Consider the following 7,738-nt stretch of genomic DNA (forward strand, 5'->3'; position numbering starts at 1 on the left):
GAAAGTACTGCGTATAAGGCAAGCTCATAGGGCCATGATCTGGCGAAATAGTGAAATCAGCGTTTCGCAGTTGTGTCGTGTGGTTGATAGAAGATGGCGATGAAGGATGATCCGATTCACGAGTAATAGGCGCAGAAGGTGCAAGGGATGCTGCAGTAGTGGGTCGCCAAACATTGACGGAGCGGGGATTAAGGTCGATGAACTCCTTTAAAGAGATCCCGCGAGGCCAGGTTGATGCAGCCAAAGCAATAGCCCGGTGCGAATCCGGTACACCAATTTTAAAAGATACGTAGGAGAGCGTAGAAAGATCCCGGTCGCGTCGTACAAGGCTATATACCAAGATGTCGTCTGTCCCTATGTTAGAACAGACCATTTCACGGATCGCTTCAATCGGAGTATCAGGAGCAATACGGGAGATAAAGACCCAAGTACGGGGTGGGCGTTCAGGAACGGTCGTAATATTATTGCAGGACAACCCTGTACCCGATGAAAGCATAGCGCGTGTAACGGTATTGGTAGGCGATGGGTCGGGAGAGCGATCCAACAATCGACGTTTAGAAGGATTCTCACCAACAGCTTGATGGGTGAGCTTAGAGGCCGCAACTGAAATCGTGGTCGTTGAGTGCGTAGCAGGAATCGCAGAATGGTGAGCACTCGATGTAGTGGTATGCGTGGCAAGATGAGAGTTGAGCTTGTTCATTAGTGAGTTGAAGGAAGCTGTGATCAGTTCTACAAAATGTCAAAAACAAAATCATAATAAATTCCGGTTGAAACAAAATCATGTCAGCTTCACGAGCTCTACTGTGATGATCAGAGGCGAGACTCAGAAACAGTTGGTGCGACCATCACATGCTTGGTGACATTGTGTGCAACCAACTCTTTTTCAGTCATTTGGTAGCCACATTTTCAGTCGGTGATCATCGCAAATGGACATAGCAGATATGTGGTACTTGCGAGTGGTTCCAAGAAACATAATTAACATATATTCTTGCGCTGTTTTACCCGATAGTCAATCAAAGCTGACTGAGCGAGAAAGCATGCTCATTTTGTTGCTAGAGCCCACGCGCTAAGTATATTCCAAGAATGTCATGATTATCGTCGACAAAAAATGTCGTGACTAAGTGAGTGACCAAGAGTTGGGTGCTAATCAAAATGTCACCAAGCATGTGATTGATCCTTCAACTGTTTGAGTCTCACCTCTGATCATCTCAGTTGTGTACGTGAGCTGATTTGAGCTTTGGTTTCAGTCATGAGCGTTGGTGACTGAAACAGTGGCATTTGGCAGCACTGTTCACAGCCAGAAAAAAATCATGATTATGCTTGCGCCGGCATTAAGCTAAGCTTGTCAGTCAGAGTATGGAGTTGGACTCAAGCATTCGCATGTCGTGTTCGGCATGTCATGACGCACGTTCATTGAGTATCAGCAATGAGCATCAAGCCACCTGTTGGGGACAGACCGCTGCCTCATCCTGAGGGCTCACTGTTGACAGCAGGGCTGTCATCCGGTGACGTGCTCAGTGAGGATCGCGGCGCGAGCAGGACCGGTCGTCCTCTCCCCGCATTGCGTGTGCTGTATTTATATTATTTATTACGTGCGTGTGTTATTGTATAACATATACCAAAGAATAGTTGTAAATATATATTCTGTTTGTGCCGTACACACCGTCTTTACGTTTGCTGTTGTGCGGACACAACACTACCACGGATATGTTCATTGTTTTCGTCGGTGAACATCTCGACATTTTGCAGCACTGAATAGAACATTCATAGCTTCTTGGAAGCGAGTTGCTTTGTCAGGTATTGATCACAAACGGCAATCAGATCGTTCGTTAGGAAAAAGCAATTAGAGACAACAAACTCGTACGAATAAAAATGATAACTTCGCTCGTGATATTGCATCAATAAATTAAACGCGTCGTGACCATCATAGTTCTTCTGCAATCATTTTTTTGTTGTATTTTTGTATGCTGCTTGATATATAACAATTTTTTTTCACATATTTTCAATCTTTACATAATATATGCATGTATATATATATATGTTTGTGTATATATATAATAATAATAATAATAATAATAATATTCATATAATATCAATTACACCAAAATATGCACAATTCTGTTTTTTTTTTGTGTGTGTTTTGTTACAGTTTTGCTGTTTTGCTGTTTGCATCTTAACATTAAACTAAAGTAGTTGAAGTAATTGTAGTAATAGTATTGGTGGTAGTAGCAATAGTAGCAGTAATAATAGTAAATAATAGTAGTAGTAGGAGTAGTAGTAGTCGTAGTAGTGATAGCATCAACATCGTAGACTTCAACGCTTAGCGTTGTTCATGCCATTACGTATTCATTACTACGTTTCCTCATTGGCTGCTAATGCCAGAAGTTGCTCTCTTTTGTATTGTTTTCTATTTTATTTTGTTTATTATTATTTTTTCATTCTTTCGCTCACCATCACCGCCCGTTTAGGGTATTGTTTACTGTTTCGTGTGTTCTCTACTTTTTACAATATGCACACTGCCTACTAACCTTAACTCTAGCAACTTAGAGTTCTTACTTATTGACTATGTTTTGTTTGTTTTTCCCCCCCTTCATTTCTACACTTGTTATGTGCTGTTTTTTCATCGTTTCTTTGTTTTTCTCTTTTGCAATGTGTGTGTGTTGCCACACGCTTGTGTCTGTGTTTCTAATTTGCTGGAGGACGTTTGGTCATTTTATACACCACTCACTGCTATTCTCACATTCGTTTCTTGTCTTTTTTTTATTATCGCGCCTAGTCTTACTTCTTCGATATGAAACTAAACAAGAGCTCGTCGGTTTTGATTGTTTTACTTATTCATTGAAATGCAAGTATTCATTCATGTGTATTTACTTCAGTATGGGGGGAGGGAGGGGGATGGCTTTTTTCTGTTGCCATCGATACCACGATGCACTTACGCAGCGTGTTATGCAGTGTGTAAAATTGATTCCTTTTTGTTTTTCATCGTTTCATGTCCATTTTCTCTTTGGCTGGGCCGCACTATTATGCCATTCTTGGAAGCGACACACGCAGAAGAAGAATGCTGCTCCTGGAGAGCTATTGGCTGTGCACTATTCGGTGCGTTGTTTTTTAAAGGCAATCGATTCCAGTTACATTCATGATCATGACCAATCGGTCAAACACTCTTTCAAACATCAATCTAGTTTAGTTTGTTGGTACAACGCATCGATTCGTTTACCGCAGTCATAGCAACATCTATTGTATCTCGTCCCTTTCGTATCCTAATGCATATTGATATCATGACTATTGGTGGTTTTCTACCCGGAATACTTATTCAATCCGACTCTAGGCTGGTAGTACGAAGCGATCCTCGAGGAGCTTTGTTTGGTTGGTCTTTCGCACGCATTATACGGTTGCACACTCGATTGACTTTTTCCCACGAATAAAACAAATAATTGATAACACCAAAACGGCATTGCGTTGCAAATGTATGCTACTTAGTCTTTCCGAAATCCTTAAAAAAATGAGTTATTTACACATGTACTAGAAGCTGTGTTTTGCCCAATACTTTCCAATCGTTCCATTGTTCGTTTTGTTCAAGATGAATTTTGTTGTTTTTTTTCCACATGTTCACCAATAGTTGCATCCCCGGTTTCTATTTCTAGCTCAGTCCTATGAGTCCTGCAGAAGGCCTTCATTGTATGCTGTTTTCTTCAAAAAGCGTTTCCCAGCTGCATACAGTGCTTTGTTTGTTGTATCATAATTCTTTTTCACTCATTTTTCGTTAACTTTTCTCTTGCTTTTGTCTCTCTTCCTTTAACCTTTTTTTCAGATCTTGTCAGTCATTATCTACGATGATTGGCTGTATCTCATTGATTGTGTGTGTGTTTTTTGTTGTTGTTTAGTGTTACTTCATCTTTCGATAAGCCAGTGACTATTACCCAAAGTGCCAGCATCAGCTTTAAGCCGATGTAAAGTTAATAAAGTAAAAACCTCGAAAATTTAGCTTGTAGTACACAATTTTCCACTTGGCTATTACTTAAGGTGTAATGTACACGAATTAGAAACTTCTACATCGTCCTAGTAACACAATAAGAAGTAAAAAAGACCAAGCCGAAACAACCACTAGCGAAATATAACCATCGCCACGCATGCAAGCCAAATAACACTAAACTAGTATGATCAGCTTAGATTGGCAAAACCACTTGTCCAACACCGATTTGTACAAGCTAGCTGGTATGCCAAAACACAAACGTTGTTAGTCATTTATTCCATTTAAATCTGACATAAATGGATACTCTTGACAATTGACAATTGAGAACAACATAACGTTACAAACAATGTTATCTCCCCAGTTCCCCCACACAGAGATGTTAGAAATAATTCAGTCTTTTTCTTTTCGTTTGTGTTTTCTGCTGGTTTTCTCTAGTTTTCCAACCTTAAGTGTGCTTTGTTCAGGTGTAAGCAAAGAAGCACTATTTTACAGCACTAGAAATAGCTGTAAATGAGAAAAAACATGTTTCGCAGCTGCTCATCGAGAACTTCATTCATCTACAAAGATTGTTAAGTGAGGCAAGGCAAGTTTTGTAACCTTTTGCACACTCGAAATTGTTGGTACAATTACAAATGATTGGGATCATTTATGTTTTAATGATAACTAAACACACTAGTACCAACTATCCAAAATCTGGAAACAAAATGAGTGGCTTTCCTTCGGTTCAATGGCTGCAATTGTAATGATTTGCTAGCAGCCTCGCCCCAGCACATCATCGTACATCACACGCACACATTAGTGTTATAACGTGTTACGCATCGGACAAAACGCATGCGTGCCATGCGTATTATAGCATTGCTTCTTTTAAATAAGTACACTTTGACAATAAGTATAATGAGAGCTGATTTGACAACATCATTGAGCGTACATATTATTGTTGGCCACTAATTGTCGTAATCTAGGAGAAACTAAACGTTGTGTTGTGTGTTCGGGTACCTCTGAGCTGGTACAACAGCATTACTGAAAAGGTAATTATGAAAGACATAACATAGGCAACAGGGGCACATTTTCTTGACATTTTCTACTTTTCGGGGAGTATCACTACATCAGTTAAATCCGTTAAAAATACAACCATCTATTGCGCAAAATGCAAACTGTAAACAAATTAGCCCGTGTATCACACTGCGATAGAACTGGTGCACACACTGCGCTGATCGGTGTGATGTACTCATTATTATTTCATTCCAAACACAGTGTTCACAACTTTACGAGTTCGAAAGGCTGTAAGAGATGATTATACTTGGATTTTACCATCAATTTAACAGTCTTAGCTACGAAAGTCTAAACTCAAACCTTGCTCTAAACGTTCTATTAGCATATATCGTACAAGAATTCCTACAATTCACAGGATTGATATATTGACGCCGATACGATGTTTTTTTTTTAAGAAGAAGAAGAAGATTTTTGCACATACGTTTCTATGTGATGGGTTCGTTTGCTTCTTAGTGAATTCCTTTCCGACACCTTTCGGCCACACGTTTCATCCAAAAAATATATTTTTTTGCACAAATGTGTATGCATGTGTGTCTTTGTGGTCGTATATGGTGATTTTTTTCTTACTGCGTTTATAAATAAGTGCAATGGTTTGCTTGAGCCTGTCTGCACCGCATCTTAAACTAACCCCTAATTCATTGTTATGTACTTTCGTGTTTATAAATAGGTATTTCTGATTTGATTTTGTTGATTCTATTGTTTGTTAGTTACTTGTTTACACATTAGTATAATCAGAATACTATAAAGAGCTGAAGTCGATACTCACAACGGGCGTATTCATACGTTCAAATTACTTTTTTTAGTTAAAAGAAACATCATGATTGATGAATATGTCATTCGATATTTTTCAGTTCAAACACGCACTCAGAGTTTCTCGTATTACAGCACGATACATTTCTCCATACATGCTTTGTTCTGTTTTTCATTCAAGTCTCCAATACATTTTTAAAATATTGACACTTTTTTGAAAATATATTTGTGCTGCTTATAAGGTTTTCATCTGTTTTTTGACTTCGATCGTACACGGTACGCTGTAAGTAAAGTACAGAAAATCTGCACCCTATTACTGCATCCACTTTCTACTGATGTAAGTAAGTTATGTGTTCATTCTATTTGATGTGTTTGTATCGACTAAAATTCAGTTGGAATTCATAACTCTTGCGTTGTGTGTATCAATTGCAAAAATTGCGTTGTGTGTGTGTGTGTGTGTAGAGGAAAGAAAACCAAACACTTTGCTTTAAGAAGTTACACTGTGTTCCATTCTAGTTCAAATAGCACTATTACTCAGAAATTTATATTTTGTGTTATAACTACCATTCCGATGTATAAATGTGGGTATTAGATCCTTTGTCTACATGCATCGATTTGTGAACTGTTCATTATCATGTAGTTGTAGTCTATACTTTGAATTAAACGTGATCATTTTCTCGATCACGTTTGTGGGACAAACTATTGGATTGTCTGATCAGTCGGCGTAGTATGGAACTGATCACACAATATAACAGAAAAGGAAACATGATATTCGTGGAATTTGACAATCGTTCAATATACTTGGTATTTGAATGCATTACACAAGCTAAGAGAAGAACAAATTCACAATTGCACTAAAACAAGAAGCTCATATACAAACGCACCAATATATTAAACAGACCTTCGTCAACATCATTGACAGAGCAAATATCATTAGAGAACCAGCTCGAATGAAATATCTAAGACCGTTGCCTTCGTTTATGCCATGTTTGCTCTCCCCGGTTTGTAAACAATTTTGGTAACTTTAGCCAATTTTTGGTCCCCATAATGGCTGCAATATTGCTTTGCAGTCCCGTTCTAATAAGCAAAAAAGATTTCCAATTCTTGGCTTGTCCTTCTGTTCTGTTCCGTTCTGCTCTGGATGTTCGTACATGGCAATCGAGAGATGACAATTATTTACAAGGAAGCAGTAAAGCATTAGGCGAAATTTTGGCTCTTCCTAAGCACATCGGTTCATTGCTTTTACTAGCAGTATCATACAGCTCTTGCTATTTACATACGACGTTTGCATTCTATTACAATTTCTCTTATAATTGGGAGGTGGTAGAAGAATAAAGTAGCTCTGACTTTTCAGATCCAGATGAAAGCAGCATGTTTTTAATATCTTGTTTGTTTGCTGTTACGCGTTCGTTTTGCTGTGTTCATTTGCTGTTGAAGGCATGATTTCACATCGAGAAGCATGTTTTTTTTAATCATAGCTTGAACAGATGCAACTATTTTTCTATTAATTCAAACCACTTTGATTGCTGATGCTTCTGTTACAGCTGGATTGTAACAAGTTAAACAAGGTTAAGCATTCAGTTAATATGTGTCTATTGAAGTAAGCAAGCTAGTTTGTTTTACATTATTACACGTTAACACGATTCTGCCACTAAACCGAACTTGAATATTGGCATTAAAATGATAATCTTGGAAGAAAATAAGGAAGCACAGAAGAAGAATTTTGAGTTAAATGGAAAAAAGTTTTGATATGACATGCAAATTCACTAATAATAGGTAGGTGAATATAAACAACATCGAAGCGCTTGATTACATTATTAATTTCTCTTGTTTGATTTTTGTTTCTAACAAAAGAGTTTTTTTGCATTTTCCTACATGTCCAAAACTGAAGAGAGTAGTAGTAGTAGCATGTAAGTTATCAATCGTTAAAAACTGCTTCATGATGGTTTTGAGTACATTTTC

Source organism: Anopheles arabiensis, chromosome 2 (assembly GCF_016920715.1).
Source record: "Anopheles arabiensis isolate DONGOLA chromosome 2, AaraD3, whole genome shotgun sequence".
NCBI classification, from domain to species: Eukaryota; Metazoa; Arthropoda; class Insecta; order Diptera; family Culicidae; genus Anopheles; species Anopheles arabiensis.